Source organism: Odocoileus virginianus, chromosome 8 (genome assembly GCF_023699985.2).
Source record: "Odocoileus virginianus isolate 20LAN1187 ecotype Illinois chromosome 8, Ovbor_1.2, whole genome shotgun sequence".
In the NCBI taxonomy this organism is placed as follows: domain Eukaryota; kingdom Metazoa; phylum Chordata; class Mammalia; order Artiodactyla; family Cervidae; genus Odocoileus; species Odocoileus virginianus.
The window spans coordinates 22,368,521-22,393,463 of NC_069681.1; the positions used below are offsets into that span (position 1 = coordinate 22,368,521).

The window sequence follows — 24,943 nt, forward strand, 5'->3', positions numbered from 1 at the left end:
CAAGTCGGGGCGGAAGTATGGGTCCCGGGAGGCAGGGGAAGAGCTGAGCGGAGGGCAGGCCTGTAGGCGGGGCTGGAGGCGGGCGCGCTCCTACGTTGCCGAGGCAACCTGAGCGCGGAGAAGCTCCAGTGATGCTCAAGAAGCGGGAGTCCTCACTCAGCTTTAATATTAGTATTTTCTACCTGCCCAGCTACCTAATCATGTTGTACGTTTCTCGTAATTTAGCTCTCAAGTTTCTAATTGCCACAGATGAGAAATTTACCAAGTTGGTGGGAAAGACAAGAGGAACCTGAAATCTAGTTGAGAAGAGAAATCCCGTAAACAGATTTCAATAGTTTGTGATCTAATAGGATTAAACCAGGGAATAAGGTTGCCTATTATCAGTTACATTTTTTCAGCTTAATAGCATATTTTAATGCTTTCTATGTGTCAGGCACTAAAGCTAAATGCTGAGTATGCTGGATTGAATAAGGTAGGTAGGTCCAACCTTCTGGGATCTATCAGAAGTTCTTGTATAGTGAGAGAAGACTGTATTTCCTCTAATTTTTTATTACAAATCCAAGCTTCTATGTCTGGATGACAAAACATCCTCTTAACGTTGTCTGTAATGCCATTTTAAAAGAAACATCGCAACGAATAGACAAAATGGGAATAGACTAATATAGACTAATAGACTAATATAATGGAGAAAATGGTTAACATTGAGTATATTATGTTACATTATTAAGAAGAGGAATCTAAGAGAGGAATAGGGGAGCAACTGTAGTGGCAGTGCTGAAAACAAATTTCATCTTTGTCTTAATTTCATAGGTTACTACTTTTCTGTGTTGGTATCTATCCATGCATGATTCTGACTTATCAAAGTAAGACCTTGATATTCTCATGACAGTCACTGTCTTCTCCACTTTTAAAAATGTAGGTCTTGCCATATATGTAGTAGCATAGAAGCAAATGTCTACTGATTTGGGGATCAACAGTTATAGCATTAGCTCAATATTACTCTTTTTTTTTTTAACTTTGCTAAGACATCTAGCAAAATTTGGCAAATATAACAAAAGAAGGATCTTCTTATTTATTGAAAAGTTGCTGTGTCAAAATATATTTGATAACTCTAAACAGAAGTAAACTGGATTTTAGGAGGTAATTGGCAAATGTAACATTTTAGGACAACAAACAGCATAAGTGGACTGATGTGTTTTGGAAGAGGTCCAATTACCATAATGCAGAGGCAGAAATGATTGTGGAACTACATGGTGTGACCATATTAGAACTCATTAAATATCGTTGATACATCCCAATATTCTTTTTTGAAATGCATATACAGCTCTCATTATTAAGAAGAAATGGGAGGGAAATTAAATTTACTTAAGGATGAAAAGAATATGCTGACAGAGTCATAAAATTCTTCTTACCAATTATTTCTGTAACCAGATTTAAATAAAATAGAAAACATGTCAGATTCAGATGCCAATTCATTTTTATCTTTCTAACTCTTTCACCCTAATTTGACTGTATTTGGAATTATGACTAAAATCACCTGATAGTCAAGATTTTTAATCCTGGATGGTTTATGCTTAGGTAAATCTTAGGGTCTTCTACTCCAAACATTTTATATTACAGGAAACAAATTATAATTATATTTATTACTTTAGCAATAAATGGATTTTTTAATAGAGGTTTAATTTGGTCATATCCCCTCCCCCCAATCCTCTAGCAAACATTGGTATTACTGGGGCAATGATAATAATAATAGCTCAAAATATATCAAGATTTTTTGTGCTAGGTATTATGTTAAGCATTTAGTTTAAGTGAAATCACAAAATACAGACTTTAAACTTTCATTGACCTTAGCTATAGTAATTCAGTGACAAGAAGTCTTATTCAAAGAGAATGATCTGGTAGACAGAAGTATGGGAAAATATGTAGATACTGTGTTGATCCTTGTAAGTACTATAAGGTTAGAGAGTGCTTAAAGTGAAGTCACTCAGTCGTATCCAACTCTTTGCAACCCCATGGACTGTAGCCCTACCAGGCTCCTCCATCCACGGGATTTTCCAGGCAAGAATACTGGAGTGGGTTGCCATTTACATCCTTGCAAACTTGAAAACAATGAAATATAGCTGAGATTAGAGCTTAGCAAGGCCAGGCAATGGCCTTAGAGGAGATTACACCCTGAAATGTGCTGCCCCTGATTACTATGGTGACATACATTTCCCAATTATTTCCTGAAATTTAATGAAGGAAAATAAAATGAACAAGAGTTTCCTAGGAAGGTCACTGTTTGACTATCAGCCTTATAAATGTGAGACTTAATCACAAAATTTGCAGTATTTTAACTACTGAAATTATAGAATACCTTTATTACCAAAAAGCATTTAAACTGTATAAAGGAGGAATTTCCTAGTCTTGCATAATTAAATTTTTTTCTCTAAATACTATGTGAATTTTCTAATGGAAATACACTTATTGGAAAAAATTAGAGTCCTCTCTCACAAATCTACTCCAAACACAGGATTGTGTTTCTTCTACATACCAGTAGCTCTGTGAGGTCATTACTAGTAATATTCTATTTTCAGGAGAGGAAAGTAGCTCATGTAAATTAAATAACTTATCCTAAATATAAGTAAGTGACTGAAATGAGATTGAACTCAGATATCTGGTATTAAAAACTGAGTTTTAACACTACAAGAGGTTAAGGATTTAAGTCATATCCTTAACTAGTGGCAACCAAATCTTTGAGGTAGGAAATATTTTTATCCTTATTTTACAAGTAAGGAAGTTAGACACAAAAACGCTAAGTAATTTTTCAAGATCACACCACTGATGATCATTAAAATATTAATATTATTTTAATTGATATTGCTGGCCTTAAATATATTTTAAAATTATTTATGACTCTGCATCATACCTAAACAGAGCAAGAAATGGTCATTGATAATATTCTCTTATATTTATACAACATTTTGTTCTTTTTGAAAAGTTTTCCATTCACTGTCTTATTTGATGTCTAAAATAAAACATACAAAGCACTTGTGATGTGTACTATTATCTCTTTTAAAAATGAGAAAATGGACAAAAGAGGCTTTGAACAGGCCTAGGGTAACACACATGATTTGTGAGGAAATAGTGACAGTGCATAGTTACTGATGTTTCTTTACAAAATTTGATCGTATACAAAGTTTATTTTTAGTAGTAAAATACAAATAATTGAATGGTAAATTCATTTGATGAGCTTCTCAAGGAGTTGTTACTCAATTTTTATGTCTCATCAGTATCTAGCATATAGCAGGTACTCAATCAATATTTGTTGAATTAATTAATGTTACTTTAAAAATGTTGTAGATGCTTCCTAATTACAGTAATGTTTTTACATTCCATTAACTGAAGTCATCAATGTTCTTAATGCAGTAGACTATACACTTTGATTCTTGCTTTGTTCTTATTTTAAGGCTTATCTATTCAAAGGAAAGACTCCTCACTCAATTTAAGGCTACTGGTGACAGCAGAGGTTAGAAAAAGCTAATTAAAGATTCTTATCAGATATTATCAAATAAAGAAGCCATTTAAATAAAATTACATGAATATCCTCACATGTTCCCACACCATTACTTTGTGTGACATGTTTGTGATGAATCAAGAGTCCTTGCACTGGAAATCTCATTATTGGTTTTCTTAGGATTATATACTTCTTAGAGATGAGGAATTGCTCACTGATATTAGCAATTGCTTTGCTAATATTGATATTAGCACCCTTTCTTGTATGGTAGTGGTGGGGAATAGCAGGGGTTGTGAGCTGGTAATATGGCCCGGGGGAAGTTTGGTGTTTGGCTTGTACAGTGTGGCTAAGTGAGTATTACTGTTTGGTGCAGATATAAATGGCTCAGCACCTGTTGTCCTAATCACACTTTCATGTTTTCTATTGATCCCCTGCAGTCATTTGAATTTCTGACCCTTAGTGTGAATGATATGATTTGGGGACATCAACCCAGGTGCCACTCCCATAGCCCAAAACTTACCAGAACTATTCAAACTAGCCAATCCTAAACTGTTTACCTGCCCCTGCCTTGCCTTTCCTGCAGAAATTCCCATGAAGACTCTGGTCTAGGCGTTCCCCTTCATTCCTTCCTGCTTTTGCCTCTTGACCAAAACCTGGTGATTTTCATTTGGCCCTGTGTGGTTGGTGTGCCCCCTTCTCTTGGGAAAAGTGAATTGAAAAATTTTTAATGGCATCAACCTCTTTGTGTCATCATTCGGTTATCTCTATAAATGTAAATCCCATGGGTACAATACTTGGGACATTATTTGATAAATGAGTGAATTTACATTGTCTTTAGTAAAGGAATAGCAATTCATTATCTTGTAAAATTACCAAAATACATTTCCGGTTTAATAAAGTATGATGCCAATTATCTGTAAGACAGCCTTTCTAAATTTACTTTGAAAACACTGATGAAAGCCTTAAAGAAAACATGAGCAATGACTTTGTAGCAAAAGGAATAAACAAACTTAGGCTCCCAAGAATTTGAAGAATTAGTTTAAACCAAAATATCATTTTAATCTTAAAAAAAGATAATACATTATGAAGACAGGAAATTTTGTAATAGAAAAAGATAAATTCTGTAAATAAAGATATACAGATTAAGCAGAAATTTTAAGTGCATGAAAATTAGAAATAAATGAGTTGAAATTTTATTACTAAGCTAAAACTTCTGAGTATAATAGGACAACAGAAGCTGATCTACTCCACCACAATTACATGACTAGAAAACTAAATAAAATGTATGAGACAATTATTTCCTATAGACTATAGACCGATTTTCTATAGACTATAGACCTATTTCCGAGTCCATCTCTTTGCGACCCCATGGACCGTAGCCCACCAGGCTCCTCTGTCCATGGGATTCTCCAGGCAAGAATACTTGAGTGGGTTGCTATTTCCTTCTCCAGGGAATCTTCCCGACCCAGGGATCGAACCCAGGTCTCCCACATTGCAGACAGGCGCTTTAACCTCTGAGCCACCAGGGAAGTCCCCTATTTTCTATAGACTATAGAACAACAAGCAATATGAGTCCTTTGAATACTGGAGCTTTCTGCTTATGAACCATGACACATGGAAAGGAATGCAAGCAGAGTCTCGTGCTCTCAGGAGACCAGAGATTAGAATTTGAGTCATGGATGTACAGAATTTTCCAGGCAGAAATCAGAGAGGGGAGAGTTGCAAAGAGAAAGTAAGATTATCAGAGGGTCTTTCACTGAGTGTTTATTTGCATATGCATATGAGGAAATTCCTTTAGGCTAGGGATACAGGCAGAGGGGATTGAAACTGAAAAGCAGTAAGCCTAACAACCACCGGTGCACAAAGAAGTGGAAACAATTTGTGTTTCCACTTACCAAGTGAAAAGACCTTAATACACAAGCCATTAATTAGAATCTTCTAGAGCGATATCCCTTAGTAGTAGTTCTATATTAACTATAGGCTCAATGGTGTATTTTACTCACACAAACAAGCTTCAACAGCCGGGCCTCAAAGGGTTCAAACTGATTCAAAGTAATTTAAATATATGTTTTAACATCACTCTGTTCTTTTCCAAGGAATACAACATAATGTGGCACCCAGAAGGTTCAGCATCCAATAAAAACCTTAGAAGGATTTCAAAGAAGTGGAGACAAATCAGCCATTAAAAAAGACCCATGTGACAACAGAAAAAGGATTTGGCAGATGATGATCTTCAACTGTTGCTATAATTATCTCTGTAAGTACAAGAAGATAGAGGAAAATTGAACATGATGAGAAGAGAAATGGAATACATAAAAAAGATCCAGATGCAACATCTGGATGAAAATGACACTGTGTAAAATGAAAATCTTACCAGTAATACTTAACTGATTAGACACTGCAAAAAATTTAGCAATAAAAGCTATGCAAAATGAAATACAGAAAAAAAAATGAATTAAATTTCAATGACCTATGGGAAATATAAAATATACTTTATATATTAGAGGAAGGGTGGTATGCAGAAGTTTATGGGTACAAAAATATATTTGAAGAAATCATAGCTGAAAATGTTCCAAATTTGATGAAAATTTTAGGGACAGAAATTCAAGAAGTTCAACCAACTTAAGTAAGAGAAACATTAAAAAAAAAAGTCAACAAGGTACCTAAAAATGAAATTGCTGAAAACTGCTAATACAGGAAAAAAAGATCTTAAAAGCAATTAGAGGGGAAAAACATAGGAACAAAACCAAGAAAAACAGCCCACTTTTTGCCAAAGAATTTGCAAGCCAGAAGATAATAGAGTGACATCTCTAATGTACTGGAAGAAAAAACTGTCAATCTAGAATTCTATAACTGCAAAAAAATTATTCAAAAATGACCAAAAAAATAAAGATTTTATTCAGATAAACAAAAGAACTTTCAAGGCCAACAGTCCTGCATTACAAGAAATACTAAATGACGTTTTTATGGCAGAAGTAAAAAAATACCAGATACTAGAATGAAATTTTAATCTACACAAGAGAATAAGAAGTGCTAGCAATGGTGATTATGTAAATAAAAATACAGGTGAGTTTGTCTAATTTTTAAAAGTTCTTTAAAAGATGATCTTTCAAAGCAAAAATAATAAAAATGTCTTGCAGTTCTATAACAATGCAGAAAGAGTGTGTGTGATGTCACTAGCATAATGAACATTAATTAAGTAGGTGGGGAGTAGAAGTGTAACATTATAATCTCTTTCAGTATAAGCAATAATACAATATTATTTGGAAGTAGACTATAAGTAAAAGATATATATTGCAAACACTAGCATAGCCACTACAACATAAAGTAACTTAAATAATAAGCCAACAACAGGTATAAATAAAATCATAAAAATTCAATCAGTCCCAAAGGAAGTAGGAAAAAAGAAAATAAGAAAAAAGTGACAAATGGAAAATAAATAACAAGATGATAGATTTATCCATTTTACCATGTTGATAATGAAATTGAATGTGTTTTAAACACATCAATAGCAATGCAGTGATTAAGATAAACCTACCTCCAAAGAGAATAAAATGGAAAAATTTCAGATAACTATGCAGAAACTTGCCTAAGAGAGCATATATTTCTTCATATAAAGGAATTGGTTAATTCATGTGTAAGACCATACAGACCTAATACAATGCCCTTTAGTTCCTGACTACGCTTCAAGCTTTTGTTTGAGGAATTTACACAAAAGTTAGGGAATGAGATCTGAAAATTTGGAAGGAGGGCAGCTGTTTTGTTTTGTTGTGATTTTCAGCATCATATTCTTTTAAGAATTGGGTGGCTATCATTTTTATAATTTTAGATTTTGCCTGTAGCTAAGCAGGAGAAAAAAGAAATAGTTCATCTGTTCCATTGTTGGGACACTTTCCAGATATGTTGAATACCCGAGGCAAGGCTGTTGATTGAGAATAGTTTCTAAAATTGAAATTTTCTGTACTATCAAGCATTTCTTTTTCTTTTCTTTCTTTTATTTTTTTCTACTGAGTATTTCTTGACCAGCTGCTTGGCAGCTAATGGGTGAGATATTCAAAGATTTAAAGATTTTCTGAAAGGCTTTTTTTTTTCCTTGTAGTGAAGTAAACAGATTTAAACATTTGGCTTAATAGTATAATTTAGAATGAATATATATGACACAAAATGAATTTTAATTGATTTTTTTTATTCTAGGAGCTATGGAAGTATGGTCTAGCAGTCTGAGATTAGAAATGCAAGCCAAAAATCATTGAAATTCTTTGGCTATAAACATTAATTGCTTTGCCTTCTAACACTTTCTTACTTTCCTTTTTTAGAATTTTCATCTTTTCCTTAATGTTACAAAATTTAATTCCTTAGTAATTCATCTATCCTGAAAAATTTTAATATGTATATGATTATAATTCCAACTTTTTCTTCTCAAAATTTTAATAAAGTTTTCCTAATTTTGGACTTCTAAAATGGCTCACAATTTTCAGAGGATCATGAGACTATAATTCTTGACTAGTTCATAAGCTTTTAACAGGTTGTTTCCTACTTTTACTAAGAAGTGCCATATTTACCTTTTAAATATATGTATATATATATTTGATCTCCTATCATTTGCCAGCCATTACAAAGACTGGTAATGACATATCAAAAAACTGTGGTTTTTGCCACATTCGATATCAGTTCAGGTCAGCTCAGAAATGTCTGACACTTTGGACCCCATGGACTGCAGCACGCCAGGCCTCCCTGTCCATCACTAATTCCCAGAGTTTACTCAAACTCATGTCCACTGAATCCGTGATGCCATCCAACCATCTCATCCTCAGTTGTCCTCTTCTCCTCCTGCCTTCAATCTTTCCCAGCATCAGGGTCTTTTCCAATGAGTCGATTCTTTGCATCAGGTGGCGAAGGATTGGAGTTTCAGCTTCAGCATCAGTCCTTCCAATGAATATTCAGGACTGATTTCGTTTACGATGGACTGGTTGGATCTCCTTGCAGTCCAATGGATTCTCAAGAGTCTTCTCCAACACCACAGTTCAGAAGCATCAAGTCTTTGGCACTCAGCTTTCTTTATAGTCCACTTTTGCATCCATACATGACTACTGGAAAAACCATAGCTTTGACTAGATGGACCTTTGCTGGCAAAGTAATTTCTCTGCTTTTTTTTTTTTTCCATTTATTTTTATTAGTTGGAGGCTAATTACTTTACAGCATTACAGTAGTTTTTGTCATACATTGAAATGAATTAGCCATGGATTTACATGTATTCCCCATCCCAGTCCCCCCTCTCACCTCCCTCTCCACCCGATCCCTCTGGGTCTTCCCAGTGCACCAAGCCCGAGCACTTGTCTCATGCACCCAACCTGGGCTGGTGATCTATTTCACCCTAGATAATATACATGTTTCAATGCTGTTCTCTTGAAACATCCCACCCTCGCCTTCTCCCAGAGTCCACAAGTCTGTTCTATACATCTGAGTCTCTTTTTCTGTTTTGCATATAGGGTTATCGTTACCATCTTTCTAAAGTCCATATATATGTGTTAGTATACTGTAATGGTCTTTATCTTTCTGGCTTACTTCGCTCTGTATAATGGGCTCCAGTTTCATCCATCTCATTAGAACTGATTCAAATGAATTCTTTTTAGTGGCTGAGTAATATTCCATGGTGTATATATACCACAGCTTCCTCATCCATTCGTCTGCTGATGGGCATCTAGGTTGCTTCCATGTCCTGGCTATTATAAACAGTGCTGCGATGAACATTGGGGTGCACGTGTCTCTTTCAGATCTGGTTTCCTTGGTGTGTATGCCCAGAAGTGGGATTGCTGGGTCATATGGCAGTTCTATTTCCAGCTTTTTAAGAAATCTCCACACTGTTTTCCATAGTGGCTGTACTAATTTGCATTCCCACCAACAGTGTAAGAGGGTTCCCTTTTCTCCATACCCTCTCCAGCATTTATTGCTTGTAGACTTTTGGATAGCAGCCATCCTGACTGGCGTATAATGGTACCTCATTGTGGTTTTGATTTGCATTTCTCTGATAATGAGTGATGTTGAGCATCTTTTCATGTGTTTTTTAGCCATCTGTATGTCTTCCTTGGAGAAATGTCTGTTTAGTTCTTTGGCCCATTTTTTGATTGGGTCATTTATTTTTCTGGAGTTGAGCTGGAGGAGTTGCTTGTATATTTTTGAGATTAATCCTTTGTCTGTTGCTTCATTTGCTATTATTTTTTCCCAATCTGAGGGCTGTCTTTTCACCTTGCTTACAGTTTCCTTTGTTGTGCAAAAGCTTTTAAGTTTCATTGGGTCCCATTTGTTTATTTTTGCTTTTATTTCTAAAATTCTAGGATGTGGGTCATAGAGGATCCTGCTGTGATTTATGTCAGAGAGTGTTTTGCCTATGTTCTCCTCTAGGAGTTTTATAGTTTCTGGTCTTACATTTAGATCCTTGACAAAATTCAACATCCATTTATGATTAAAACTCTCCAGAAAGCAGGAATAGAAGGAACATACCTCAACATAATAAAAGCTATATATGACAAACCCACAGCAAGCATCACCCTCAATGGTGAAAAATTGAAATCATTTCCCCTGAAATCAGGAACAAGACAAGGGTGCCCACTCTCACCACTACTATTCAACATAGTTTTGGAAGTTTTGGCCACAGCAATCAGGGCAGAAAAAGAAGTAAAAGGAATCCAGATAGGAAAAGAAGAAGTGAAACTCTCTCTGTTTGCAGATGACATGATCCTCTACATAGAAAACCCTAAAGACTCTACCAGAAAATTACTAGAGCTAATCAATGAATACAGTAAAGTTGCAGGATATAAAATTAACACACAGAAATCTCTTGCATTCCTATACACTAACAATGAGAAAACAGAAAGAGAAATTAAGGAAACAATACCATTCACCATTGCAACAAAAAGAATAAAATACTTAGGAGTATATCTACCTAAAGAAACAAAAGACCTATACATAGAAAACTATAAAACACTGATGAAAGAAATCAAAGAGGACACAAACAGATGGAGAAGTATACCGTGTTCATGGATTGGAAGAATCAACATTGTCAAAATGGCTACACTACCCAAAGCAATCTATAGATTCAATGCAATCCCTATCAAACTACCAACGGTATTTTTCACAGAACTAGAACAAATAATTTCACAATTTGTATGGAAATACAAAAAACCTCGAATAGCCAAAGTAACCTTGCGAAAGAAGAACAGAACTGGAGGAATCAATCTGCCTGACTTCAGACTCTACTACAAAGCCACAGTCATCAAGACAGTATGGTACTGGCACAAAGACAGAAATATAGATCAATGGAACAGAATAGAAAGCCCAGAGATAAATCCACGAACCTATGGTCACCTTATCTTTGACAAAGGAGGCAAGGATATACAATGGAAAAAAGACAACTTCTTTAACAAGTGGTGCTGGGAAAACTGGTCAACCACCTGTAAAAGAATGAAACTAGAACACTTTCTAACACCATACACAAAAAATAATCTCTGCTTTTTAATGTGCTGTCTAGGTTGCTCATAATTTTTCTTCCAAAGAGCAAGCATCTTTTAATTTCATGGCTGCAATCACCATCTGAAGTGATTTTGGAGCCCCAAATTATAAAGTCTGTCACTGTTTCCACTGTTTCCCCATCTATTTGCCATGAAGTGATGGAACCAGATGCCATGATCTTAGTTTTCTGAATGTTGAGTTTTAAGCCAACTTTTTTCACTCTCTTCTTTCATTTCATCAAGAGGCTCTTTAGTTCTTCATCGCTTTCTTCCATGAGGGTGGTGGCATTTGTGTATCTGAGGTTATTGATATTTCTGCCAGCAATCTTGATTCTAGCTTGTGTTTTTCCAGCCCAGCATTCCTCATGATGTACTCTGTATATAAATTAAATAAGCAGGGTGACAATATACAGCCTTGACTTGTTCCTTTCCCAGTTCGGAACCAGTGTGTTATTCCATGTCCAGTTCTAACTTGCTTCCTGACCTGCATACAGATTTCTCAGGGGGCAGATCAGATGGTCTGGTATTCCCATCTCTAATAATTTTCCACAGTTTGATGTGATCCACACAAAGTCTTTGGCATAGTCACTAAAGCAGAAGTAGATGTTTTTCTGGAACTCTCTTGCTTTTTCGATGATCCAACAAATGTCGGCAATTTGATCTCCAGTTCCTCTGCCTTTTCTAAATCCAGCTTGAACTTCTGGAAGTTCATGGTTCATGTACTGCTGAAGCCTGGCTTGGAGAATTTTGAGCATTACTTTGCTAGCGTGTGAGATGAGTGCAATTGTGCAGTAGTTTGAACATTCTTTGCCATTGCCTTTTTGGGATTGGAATAAAAACTGACCTTTTCAGTCCTGTGGCCACTGCTGAGTTTTCCAAATTTGCTGGCATATTGAGGGCAGCACTTTCACAGCATCATCTTTTAGGATTTGAAATAGCTTAACTGGAATTCCATCACATCCACCAGCTTTGTTCATAGTGATGCTTCCTAAAGCCCACTTGACTTCGCATTCCAGGATGTCTGGCTGTAGGTGAGTGATCCCACCATCATGGTTATCCAGGTCATTAAGACTTTTTTGGTATTGTTCTTCTGCATATTCTTGCCACCTCTTCTTAATGTCTTCTGCTTCTGTTAGGTCCCTACCATTTCTGTCCTTTGTTGTGCCCATCTTTGCATGAAATGTGCCCTTGGTGTCTCTAATTTTCTTGAAGAGATCTCTAGTCTTTCCCATTCTATTGTTTTTCTCTGTTTCTTTGCATTGATCACTGAGGAAGGCTTTCTTATCTCTTTGCTGTTCTTTGGAACTCTACATTCAAATGAGTATATCTTTCCTTTTCTCCTTTGCCTTTATCTTCTCTTCTTTTCTCAGCTATTTGTAAGGCCTCCTAAGACAACCATTTTGCCTTTTTTCATTTCTTTTTCTTGGGGATGGTCTTGATCCCTGCCTCCTGTACAATGTCATGAACCTCCATCCATAGTTCTTCAGGCACTCTGTCTATCAGATTTAATCCCTTGAATCTATTTCTCATGTCCACTGTATAATCATAAGGGATTTGATTTAGGTCATACCTGAATGGTCTCATGCAAGGACATACAACCAGTCCATCCTAAAGGATATCAGTCCTGGGTGTTCATTGGAAGGACTGATGCTGAAGCTGAGACTACAACACTTTGGCCTCCTGATGTGAAGAGTTGACTCATTAGAAAAGACCCTGATGCTGGGACGGATTGGGGGCAGGAGGAGAAGGGGATGGCAGAGGATGAGATGGCTGGATGGCATCACCGACTTGATGGACATGAGTTTGAGTAAACTCCGGGAGTTGGTGATGGACAGGGAGGCCTGGCATGCTGCGATTCATCAGGTCGCAAAGAGTCGGACACGACTGAGTGACTGAACTGAACTGAACTGAACTGAATGGTCTCGTGGTGGTTTTCCCTACTTCCTTCAATGTAAGTCTGAATTTGGCAATAAGGATTTTCATGATCTGAGCCACAGTCCGCTCCTGATCTTGTTTTTGCTGACTGTATAGAACTTCTCCATCTTTAGCTGCAGAGAATATAATCAATCTGATTTCAGTATCGAACACCTGGTGATGTCCATGTGTAGACTCTTCTCTTGTGTTGCTGGAAGAGGGTGTTTGCTATGACCAGTGCACTCTCTTGAAAAACCTCTATTAGCCTTTGCCCTGCTTCATTCTGTACTCAAAAGCCAAATTTGCTTGTTACTTCAGGTATTTCTTGACTTCCTACTTTTGCATTCCAGTCCCCTTTAACGAAAAGGACATCTTTTTTGGGTATTAGTTCTAGAAGGTCTTGTAGGTCTTCATAGAACCATTCAGCTCCAGCTTCTTCAGCATTACTGGTCAGGGCATAGACTCGGATTACTGTGATATTGAATGGTTTGCCTTGGAAATGAACAGAAATCATTCTGTCATTTTTGGGATTGCATCCAAGTACTGCATTTGGACTCTTTTTGACAATGATGGCCACTCCATTTCTTCTAATGGATTCCTGCCCACAGTAGTAGATATAATGGTCATCTGAGTTAAATTCACAAAGTCCAGTCCATTTTAGTTCGCTGATTCCTGAAATGTTCATGCTTGCCATCTCCTGTTTGACCACTTCCCATTTGCCTTGATTCATGGACCTAACATTCCAGGTTGCTATGCAGTATTTTTCTTACAGCATTGGACTTCCCTCACCAGTCACATCCACAACTAGGTGTTGGTTTTGCTTTGGCTCCATCTCTTCATTCTTTCTGGAGTTATTTCTCCACGTATCTCCAGCAGCATATTGGGCACCTACTGACCTGGAGAGTTCGATTTAATACTCCATTTGATATAATACTCCACTAACACTTTTAGTCCAGAACACCAGGCAAAATGAGTTTTGCACATTTTGAAATAAATGTTTTTGAGCCTTTTTTAAAGTGAAAATTTGTGTAAACTTATTATGCCTTTAACCATGTTTCTAATTTTAAGAAAATTTACCATGCTTTTATTAATGCTTGAGTTTATTAGAATATGAATGTAATGAGTTAATTACCACAAGGTTTGGGGGTAAAATTAACCTCTATACAAACACACTAACGACATGCTCAGTTGCTCAGTCATGTCCGAGTCTGTGCAACCCCATGGGCTGCAGCCCATCAGCCTCCTCTGTCCATGTTCCAGGCAAGAATACAGGAGTAGGGTGCTGTTTCCTCCTCCAGAGGATCTACCACACCCAGGGACTGAACACACATCTCCTGCATGGGCAGAAAGATTCTTTACCGCTGACCACCTGGGAAGCCCTTCTGCAACAAATATTCTAACAAATGATTTCCAATAACAATTTTTTTTAGTAGTAAAATTCAATTAACAATTTTTGGAATTTTCGTTAAAAGTGTATTACAGTAAAAACTTTGGCTTTCTTGGTAAGCAGACATAGACATATGGACTTGACATATATATTTATATATGTACATCATATATAGACACATTTATTACTTTGTGAAGGTAAAATTTAAAAAATAATTCTGTAAGTCAGTCTCAGTTTTCATAACCTTGATTAAAAGAAAACTAAAAATGAATTAATGGGATTCCCAGATGCTTCAGTGGTAAAGAATCCGCCTACCAAGCAGGAGACACTGGTTTGATCCCTGGGTTGGGAAGAGCCCCTGGAGAAGGAATTGGTAACCCACTCTAGTATTCTTGCCTGGAAAATCCCATAGACAGAGGAGCCTTTTCGGCTATAGTCCATAGGGTTGCATAAGGGTTGGACGTAACTTAGCAACTAAACAACAATAACAACAAAAATTGAAATAGCTTTGATAGCTAATCATCATCTATCAAGTTGCTATATATGAGTAAATTTAAGTACATCTTTCTTCAATACTGCAACTGACATCTTTCCTTTCTCTATGAATTCTTTTCATTTAGTGCAAAGTGACAACAATGTAAAATGACACTTTTATTATTAAAACACTTTCACTAACTAGGTGCTTTGAGGCACCTGATAAGCAACTTTTTCAGTATTTAATTTTGAGCAAACTGCTTGGAATGATAAAACATAAAAAAGGAAATAGTCACAGGTCAGAAAACATATGTGTGATTGTTTTCTCTCATATTGTAACTGATGTTATCAGTGTAGTTCTTATTTATGTTTTCCAGGAAAGTATAAGAAATTAGGAAACTTTATTTTAGATGTCTCGTGAATTTTTTTTCCCTCTCTTTTGGAATTTAAATACAGTGCTTCTGATAAATTCAGATTAGACAAGGAAAAGAATAAACAGAAAGAAAGCCATCACTGAAGATACAAAATATAAATAGATTTAATGTGTGGTGACTAACATTATTATTTACCAAACTTTTCGAGCCAAAGATGGAGAAGCTTTCTATAGTCAGCAAAAAAAAGACTGGGAGCTGACTGTGTCTTAGATCACAAACTCCTTATTGCAAAATTCAGACTTAAATAAAGTAGGGAAAACCACCATGAGACCATTCAGGTATGACCTAAATCAAATCCCTTACGATTATACAGTGGAAGTGAGAAATAGATTCAAGGGATTAGAGCTGATACATTAAAGTGCCTGAAGAAGAGTGTCTGAACAGCTATGGGCAGAGGTTTGTGACATTGTACAGGAGGCAGGGATCAAGACCATCCCCAAGAAAAAGAAATGAAAAAAGGCAAAATGGTTGTCTTAGGAGGCCTTACAAATAGCTGAGAAAAGAAGAGAAGATAAAGGCAAAGGAGAAAAGGAAAGATATACTCATTTGAATGTAGAGTTCCAAAGAACAGCAAAGAGAGATAAGAAAGCCTTCCTCAGTGATCAATGCAAAGAAACAGAGAAAAACAATAGAATGGGAAAGACTAGAGATCTCTTCAAGAAAATTAGAGACACCAAGGGCACATTTCATGCAAAGATGGGCACAACAAAGGACAGAAATGGTAGGGACCTAACAGAAGCAGAAGACATTAAGAAGAGGTGGCAAGAATATGCAGAAGAACAATACCAAAAAAGTCTTAATGACCTGGATAACCATGATGGTGGGATCACTCACCTACAGCCAGACATCCTGGAATGCGAAGTCAAGTGGGCTTTAGGAAGCGTCACTATGAACGAAGCTGGTGGATGTGATGGAATTCCAGTTAAGCTATTTCAAATCCTAAAAGATGATGCTGTGAAAGTGCTGCCCTCAATATGCCAGCAAATTTGGAAAACTCAGCAGTGGCCACAGGACTGAAAAGGTCAGTTTTTATTCCAATCCCAAAAAGGCAATGGCAAAGAATGTTCAAACTACTGCACAATTGCACTCATCTCACACGCTAGCAAAGTAATGCTCAAAATTCTCCAAGCCAGGCTTCAGCAGTACATGAACCATGAACTTCCAGAAGTTCAAGCTGGATTTAGAAAAGGCAGAGGAACTGGAGATCAAATTGCCGACATTTGTTGGATCATCGAAAAAGCAAGAGAGTTCCAGAAAAACATCTACTTCTGCTTTAGTGACTATGCCAAAGACTTTGACTGTGTGGATCACATCAAACTGTGGAAAATTATTAAAGAGATGGGAATACCAGACCATCTGATCTGCCCCCTGAGAAATCTGTATGCAGGTCAGGAAACACAGTTAGAACTGGACATGGAATAACACACTGGTTCCGAACTGGGAAAGGAACACGTCAAGGCTGTATATTGTCACCCTGCTTATTTAACTTATATACAGAGTACATCATGAAAAATGCTGGGCTGGATGAAGCCAAGCTGGAATCAAGACTGCCAGGAGAAATATCCATAACCTCAGATACACAGATGGCATCATCCTAATGGCAGAAAGTGAAGAAGAGCTGAAGGGCCTCTTGATGAAAGTGAAAGAGGAGCATGAAAAAGTTGGCTTAAAACTCAACATTCAGAAAACTTAAGATCATGGCATCTGGTCCCATCACTTCATAACAAATAGATGGGGAAACAAAGGAAATAGTGAGAGACAACAAAATCACTGCAGATGGTGACTGCAGCCATGAAATTAAAAGATGCTTGCTCCTTGGAAGATAAGGTATGACCAAGCTACACAGCATATTGAAAAGAGGAGAAGTTACTGTGCCAGCAATGCTATGGTTTTCCCAGGGGTCATGTGTGGGTGTGAGAGCTGGAGCATAATGACAGCTGAGCGCAGAATTGATGCTTTTGAACTGTGGTGTTGGAGAAGACTCTAGAGAGTCCTTTGGACTGCAAGGAGATCCAACCCGTCCATCGTAAATGAAATCATTTCTGAATATTTATTAGAAGGACTGATGCTGAAGCTGAAACTCAAATACTTTGGCCACCTGATGAGAACTGATTCTTTGGAAAAGACCCTGATGCTGGGAAAGATTGAGGGCAGGAGGAGAAGGGGACGACAGAGGATGAGATGGTTGGATGGCATCACTGACTCAATGGACATGAGTTTGAGCTCTTGGAATAATTAGTGATGGACAGGGAAGCCTTGTATGCTGCAGTCTATGGGGTCACAAACTGTTGGCCAAGACTGAGCAACTGAACTGAACTGAACTGAACCTTTTCCCTAACTGCTAACAAGGTTTATGTGTAGTTAGTGTTTGTCTTCTAAAAACTTTATTTCTTAGTAAATGGAGAATTCTTGCTTGAAGTTTTTGGCTTCTGTTAAATGTCTAGTGATGACTGAATTAAAGAATATAAAGCTGGTAAATTTCTCTTCCATCTTACACTGAGTATGTCTATAGCCTCTGGAGCCAAGCAACTAGTTTGCAAGTTCCATCTCTAGTGCAGGGGTTTTGAAACCATACTTGCAGATATATGAAACCTATCTAAGATAAATGTTTGAGAATTATGTTGAATACATTTAAATATACATAAGGTAAAGTTAGTTTTATTTAATTTGTTGATTCATAATTTACATGTGAAATGCACAGTTGTAAAGTTTTTAAGTGTACAATTCAATGAGCTTTGATAAATATATGCGTTCATTAAACCAACACTTCATAAAGATAGAGAAAGTTTTCATGACTCCACAAACTTCCCTTTTGTTCTTTACCAGTCAGTTCGTCTCATCCAGGGTGACTGTTAATGTTTTGTGATTATCATCACAGTTTAGCCTTTGCTGTTGTAAAATTCATATAGTTGGAGTAATATAGTATATGATCTTTTGTGTTTGCTTTCTTTTGTTTGATATAACGATTAACCCACATTATCAGCATGTTGCTGACTCGTGTAACATAGTTTGTATATATAGAATTTATTTATTCTTTTATTTGGTTGCTTCCAGTTTTTTGACTATTATAAATCAGGCTGCTGTGAACATTTTCTATAAGTCACTTTGGTTATATATATATTTTGTACATCCTGAAGTGGAATGGCTGGGTAGCTGTAGGTTTAGCTTTAAAATAAATTGCCTAAGAGATTTCCAAAGTGATATTACCATTTACAATTCCATCAGCTACATAGGAAGTTCCAACTGTTCCTGTCCCTCATGAATACTTGGCATTGTCATTAAAGAAAAAATTAGCCAGTCTAGTGATTGGGTAGTGGTAACTTATGGGTGGTTTTAATTTGTATTTTTAGGATGACTTATGATGCTGAGAATTTTTTCATGTGCTTATTTTGCAATTACATATCCACATGAGGGAAATATCTTTTCAAATCTTTTACCTATTACTTTGTTGGGCTTTTAAAGTACATTTTTTTCTTATTGTTAGCACTTTTTTATCTGGTGTAAGAAGTCATTGCCATATGTTATTTCTCCTTCTCTGTTTTACTTCACTCAGGATGATATCCCTTATATGCACAATCTAAAAAGAAATGATTCAAATGAACTTACAAAGCAGAAAGAGACTCACAGGCTTAGAGAAGGAACTTATGGTTGCCAGGCAGAAGGGTGGGGGAGGGACAGTTACGGAGTTTGGGATGGACACACGGACAACCAGGACCTGCGGCAGCACCAGGGACACTGCCCGGTGTCACGTGGCAGCCTGGATGGGAGGGGAGTTTGGAGGAGAATGGATACAAGCGCTTGTATGGCTGAGGCCCTTCACTGTCTGCCAGAAACTGTCACAACGTTGTTAATTGGCTACACCCCAACAGAAAATCCAAAGTAGGCCCATAATCTGTCTCAAAGCCTTTTCTGTGAGTGGTTTAAGGCCAGAGTCAAGGTTAAATGTTTTGTTTTGTTTTCATAGAAGCATCAAATTATTCTAACACCATTTGCTGAGAACAAAACAAATGGAAAGAAAAAGTAAGCAACCTTTTCCCCTCTGTATTCCCTTGGCACCAAGGCCAAAGATCAATTGGCTGTGCATGTGGAGGTCTACTTGTGGACTCCGTCCTGTTCTTTTGTTTTATGCATCTGCCTTAGGCCAGTGCCACACCATCTTAATTGCTGTAGCTTCAGAGTATTCCAAAAACCAGATGGCGTAAATACTCCAGCTCTCTTTTTGATTTTTCAAAATTTTCTTGTCTATTCGAAACGCTATGGATATAAATTTTTGAATTAGCTTGGATATTTCAACAAATGTCCCACTGGAATTTTAATTAGGATTGTGTAGTTGCTACTTAGTTTTTGTTTCTTAGGATATCTTAGAATATTATTCCCATTTACTACCCCCCATCCCGTGGGGCACTGCTAGCCTTTATGTCACCCATCTTTATGCCATTATCTAGAGTAGGAAATGGCAATCCCCTCCAGTATTCTTGCCTGGAAAATCCCATGGACAGAGGAGCCTGATGGGCTACAGTCCATGAAGTTGCAAAGAGTTGGACACGACTATATGACTGAGCACACACACAGTGGAACAGTATTCCATAATTGCCTGATTACCTTTTATTATTATTTTGCACAGTTATTTTTAAATTAATGAAGAATAATAAAAATAACAGATGCTATTTTTACTTTTGCCTTTTCCAATGTGCTTCCTTTCTTTACGGAGATCCACATTTCTGACCAAGTTTTCCTTCTGCCTGAAGAATTTCTTTTAACATATTTTGTGGTGCAGGTTTATGAGTAATGAATGCCCTCAGTTTTGCTATTCCAAGAAAGTCTATATCTTCTTCATTTTGGAAGAATAATTTCACCAGGTATAGAATTCTAGGTTATTGATCTTTATCTTTCAATGTTTTAAGTATTTCATTCAGAAAAAAAGAAAAAAAGATTTCATTCATTTTCTTCCTGTGGGTATGGTTTCTGATGAGAAAGTTCGCTGTAATTTTTAATTACTGTTCTTCTACAGATAAAGTATTTTTCTCCTTGTGTTTCTTTCAAGATTTTACCTTGCCTCTGATTTTCTGCAGTTTGAATATGATATGTATAGGTGTTATAATAATGTTTTTGGTTTGTTTATATTTCCCTTGATTGGTGTTTTCTGAATTTCTTATATCTGGGGTTTAGTGTTTGTCATTAATTTTGATACATTCTCAGCCATTATTACTTCACGTGTTTCTTTCACATTGTTCTTTCTTCCTTCTCCTGGTATTCTGCTATTCCAATTGCATTGATGGTATGTACACCTTTTGAAAATGTCTCACAGATCTTGGGTGGTTTGTTCTGATTTTTTATAATATAAAATTAAATACTGATACAATAGCAAATGAAGTATAGTATTATTTCATGGAAAAATGTGTAGCTGTAGAAGGTTTATGAGCTAATTCTTGACACCATACACAAACTGATGAGTCTTGCTTTTATTCATTGAACAGCAGATAAAATGTGCTAGTAATCAACTTCTTCAATTGAAGAAATAATATTGGTTTCTATTTCAGAGGAAAAATTTCCTAAATCACAAGGTGCCATTCATGTGAGTTGTATTACACTGAAGAATTTTTGATGAGGTCCCTTAAGTTTAATTTAGTTATATCACAAACATAAGAAATGATAAATAATTTTAGGTTAAGAAATCATTTCTTGTATATTTACATTTATTCCTAGATTATATAGATGAGATAATAAAACTCAGAGAAGTTTGATGACTTGTCAAAGTTTCAGAGGGAATGAGGAAACCTAGATATCTTTTATAAATGGATAGTGAGTGAGTGAAGATGCTCAGTCATGTCTGACTCTTTGCGACCTCCTGCCAGGCTCCTGCATCCATGGGATTTTCCAGGCTAGGATACTGGAGTGGGTTGCCATTTCCTTCTCCAAAACTGAACTACACAGTGATCATGAAGGGACCTGAAGCCTCAATCTTCTGACCTGGAATCAGATGCCTTATCCATTAGGCCATGCAGCCCTGCTGTAAATGGGTGGATTGACATTGAAATTTTTTTTATGGAGATATAATTGTCACATAACTTTGTGTAAGTTTAAGTGTACAATGTGTTGATTCAATACATGTTGAGTGACTAACACACATATACACATATATTTGGAATATGATTACCACCATAACATTAGCTAACACCCTATCACGTCACAATTATTTCTTTTTCTGTGTGTGTGGTGAGAAGAATTAAGATCTAGTTTCTTAGCAACTTTGAAGTTTATAATACCATTGTCTATAATCACTATGTTGGGCAGTGGAGTTCCAGGACTTATTTGTATACAAGTCAGAAGATTTTACCCTTAAACAACATCTACCTTACCATCCCCCACCCCCTCACCCCAACTCCCTGCCCTTGGTAACCACCATTCTACACTTTGTATTTCTAGGTTTGGCTTTTTTTCAATATTCCACATGTAAGTAATATCACACAGTATTTGTTTTTCTCTGTCTATTTCACTTAGCATAATGCCCTCAAGCTTCATCCAAGTTGTTGCAAACAGCAGCTTTCCCTTCTTTATCATGGCTGAACAATATTTCATTATACACATATACTTCATCTTTTGTATACACTACTCCCATGTTTATCATAGCATTGTTCACAATAGTTAAGATATGAAAACAACTTGGATGTTTTATCTTTTAGTGCAGAGCTTCAACATGCAAAAAGCAGCTTGCTACAGTAGGAAAGGCATATTTTGGAGCGTGGCAGTATGAATGAAAAAATTCTAGTTCTTTTACTTGCTAACTGTGAGGTCTTGAGCAAGTAATCTCAATTTCCTTGTCTTTAAAATGGTGAAAATTCATGCTTAATTTTAGGACCTTTAGGAAAGCTGGGAGGTCATTCATATTTGACATACAGAGAGTGTTCAATAAACTATAGCTCCAATGATTAGAATCAAAGAAGCTACATGTAAAACCAGATTAAATATCTTCCTGATTGCCTGAAAGAATGGTTCATAGCTTTGGTTAAGGACTCTTTGCCTCAAATAAGAGTATCCAGGGAAATTCCCTGGCAGTTCAGTGGTTAAGACTTCACCTTCCAATGCAGGAGGTGTGGGTTTGATCCTTGATTGGGATGCAATGATCCCACATGCCTTGTGGCCAAAAAACAAAAACATAAAAAAATAGAAGTAATGTAAAAAATTAAAGGCTTTAAAAATGGTCCACATTAAAAAAATTCTTAAAAAAACAACAAATAATATAGTCAAATTGCCCAAGAAAGAATAAATTCTTAAAAAATTTTAAAAGATTCTAGGATGTCTTTTGAAATATGATGATTATACCAGGGTAAGCATTTTGCTGTTTTTTTCCTGGCTATGTCCCTGGAGCCTAGGGTAGTGTTGGCAAGTACAGAGTGTGCCCTAATTATTGTTAAGTAAAGGGATGAAGGGCCACGGCAGGGTTTCTCAACTTTGGTTCATTACCACCCTCTGAAGGAGCCTTTTCAGATATTTTGTTCTAATCATTATCATCCCTATGAAATTAAATATTAAGGAGTAAGACTTTAAACCCACAGAGATATGAGGTAAATAAATAGTTGCTGTTTTAAACCACTACATTTTAGAGCTTGCTTTTTCAGCAAAAGCTAACTGATGTAGCTTCCTTTGGGAGGGCTTTCTAGATTATAGTGCTATGGTTATCCATTTTGGTGGCATCTTGGCATATATCATAAACTAGTTCAGTGTGTTTTCTAGATATGGAAGTTCTGCATGCAACTTAACAACACCATCTTTATAGAATTTGGTTGATAGTTGGATTTGCCAATCTATTGTTACTATTTTTCTTCTAGGATCTAGCTGCCTGAATTTTTTTCATCCACATGGCTATCTAATTTCTTTTTTCATTTAAAAACATTTTTTATTAGAGTATAGTTGATTTGAAATGTTGTGTTTAGTTTCTGCTGCACAACAAAGTGAATCAGTTATACATATACATATATCCATTCTTTTTTAGATATTTTCCCCATATAGTTCATTCCAGAGTAGTTCCTTGTGCTATGTAGTAGGTCTTATTAGTTATCTATTTTATATATAGTAGTGTGTATATGTCAGGTAACCAATCAATACTACAGACATCATGATGAAGTAATTACACTCTCTTCATCATTAAGACCTCACCAGGTTGAGGAAGGTGCTTCCCTGGTGGTTCAGTGGTAAAGAATCTGCCTGCAATGCAGGAGACACTGGTTAGATCCCTGGGTTAGAAAGATCCCCTGCAGAAGGAAATAGCAACCCGCTCCAGTATTCTTACCTGGAAAATCCCATGGACAGATGAGCCTAGTAGGCTAGTGGCCATAGGGTTGCAAAGAGTCGGACACAAGTTAGTGACTGAGCACGCACGCACGCAGGTTGAGAAAGGTGAGCAGACCATAAGTTTTTGAGGATGTGGGTTGGAGAATGTTGCTGTGAGATGTCACTTTTAGATTTATTTTAAAACTATAAGGAGGGTACAAGAAGGATCTATGAATAGGATAAAAGTCTTTGGCAGCAAATGCTTACACACAGAACATAATATATCATTCAAACAAGAACCAAACTTAAATCTACATAACTGCTACCCAAAATAGACTTTGTGTTGGCAGTCACCTGCCTCATGCAATGAATTTACCCATATTCATTCTGTTTCCTTTTCCTCTATTGTGACTTCTCAGTAGAGATTTTCCCAGTTTACATTTGTCCTCTGATTTGTAGTAATGGAGTTCCCTCTCCCAGTTCCTAACTTTTCTAGGTCATGACTTTGACCTGGAAAGCTCCATGTTTATCTCCCACATTGGATTTAAACCACCACTAGTACATTTGACATATGATATGTATCTAATGCCCTAACTATAAATGACTGATTAAATCCCAATAAGCAGGCATTTCTTATTCTAGGTCCGGTATCCTAAACACCTATTCTGTGACACTAAGCCTTTCTTCATAAACTCCTCTGCCTAAAGCTTTCTTTGTAACTTCTCTTCTGTCTTATGCCTGATGGCCAGAGCTGTCTGTCAGTTCTCAGAGTGTATTTAAAATTCCTGATGTAATTTCCTCTGGTAATCAGTCCTTTTAGGTGGGCCCTATCACAAAGTGTCAGACAAAACTGAGTGACTAAGCGCAGCACACATACTTATAAAAGGACTTCCCTGATGGCTCAGGAGTAAGGAATCTGCCTGCCAACACAGGAGACGTGGGTTCAACACTTGGATTGGGAAGAGTCCCTGGAGAAGGAAATGACAGCCCATTCCAGTATTCTTGCCCAGAGAATCCCATGGACAGAGGAGCCTGGCAGGCTACAGTCCATGGGGTCACAGAGTCAGGCACAACTTAGCAACTAAACAACAACAAATCCTTATTATAAAGCTCTATCAATCTGCTTCCCTGGTTACATTACCCCTAATGGTTTCCCAAGGTTATTGTCCAACCAAGATGGATTTCCTGAATCAGGACAAGGATAATTATTTGACTACAAAATTATTGATTCTGCTTGTATATTCTTGCTGTTGTGACCAAAATGGATAAAATTATGATCAAATTTCCTGAGACATTGATAGAAACCTAAGGTTATTCTTCTACCTTCTTTCCGATGTTATAATTTAGAGAGCTACCCCTTCCCCTTTCCTTGGCAATATCCTTGACATGTATCACAGATGTACGTGGTTGGACTTGAAGTCTAAAGTAGGTACATGAACATTTTCATCTGAGACAGCAT

At 36.7% G+C, this 24,943-nt stretch overlaps 1 long non-coding RNA gene across 1 annotated transcript; it reads left to right on the forward strand.

The window, feature by feature from the left end:
* Nucleotides 1-5: 5 nt before the first annotated feature.
* Nucleotides 6-6,647, forward strand: LOC139036297 (uncharacterized). Its single transcript, XR_011489020.1, has 2 exons — nt 6-205; nt 5,593-6,647. It is a non-coding gene; the product is annotated as an uncharacterized lncRNA (long non-coding RNA).
* Nucleotides 6,648-24,943: the final 18,296 nt, after the last annotated feature.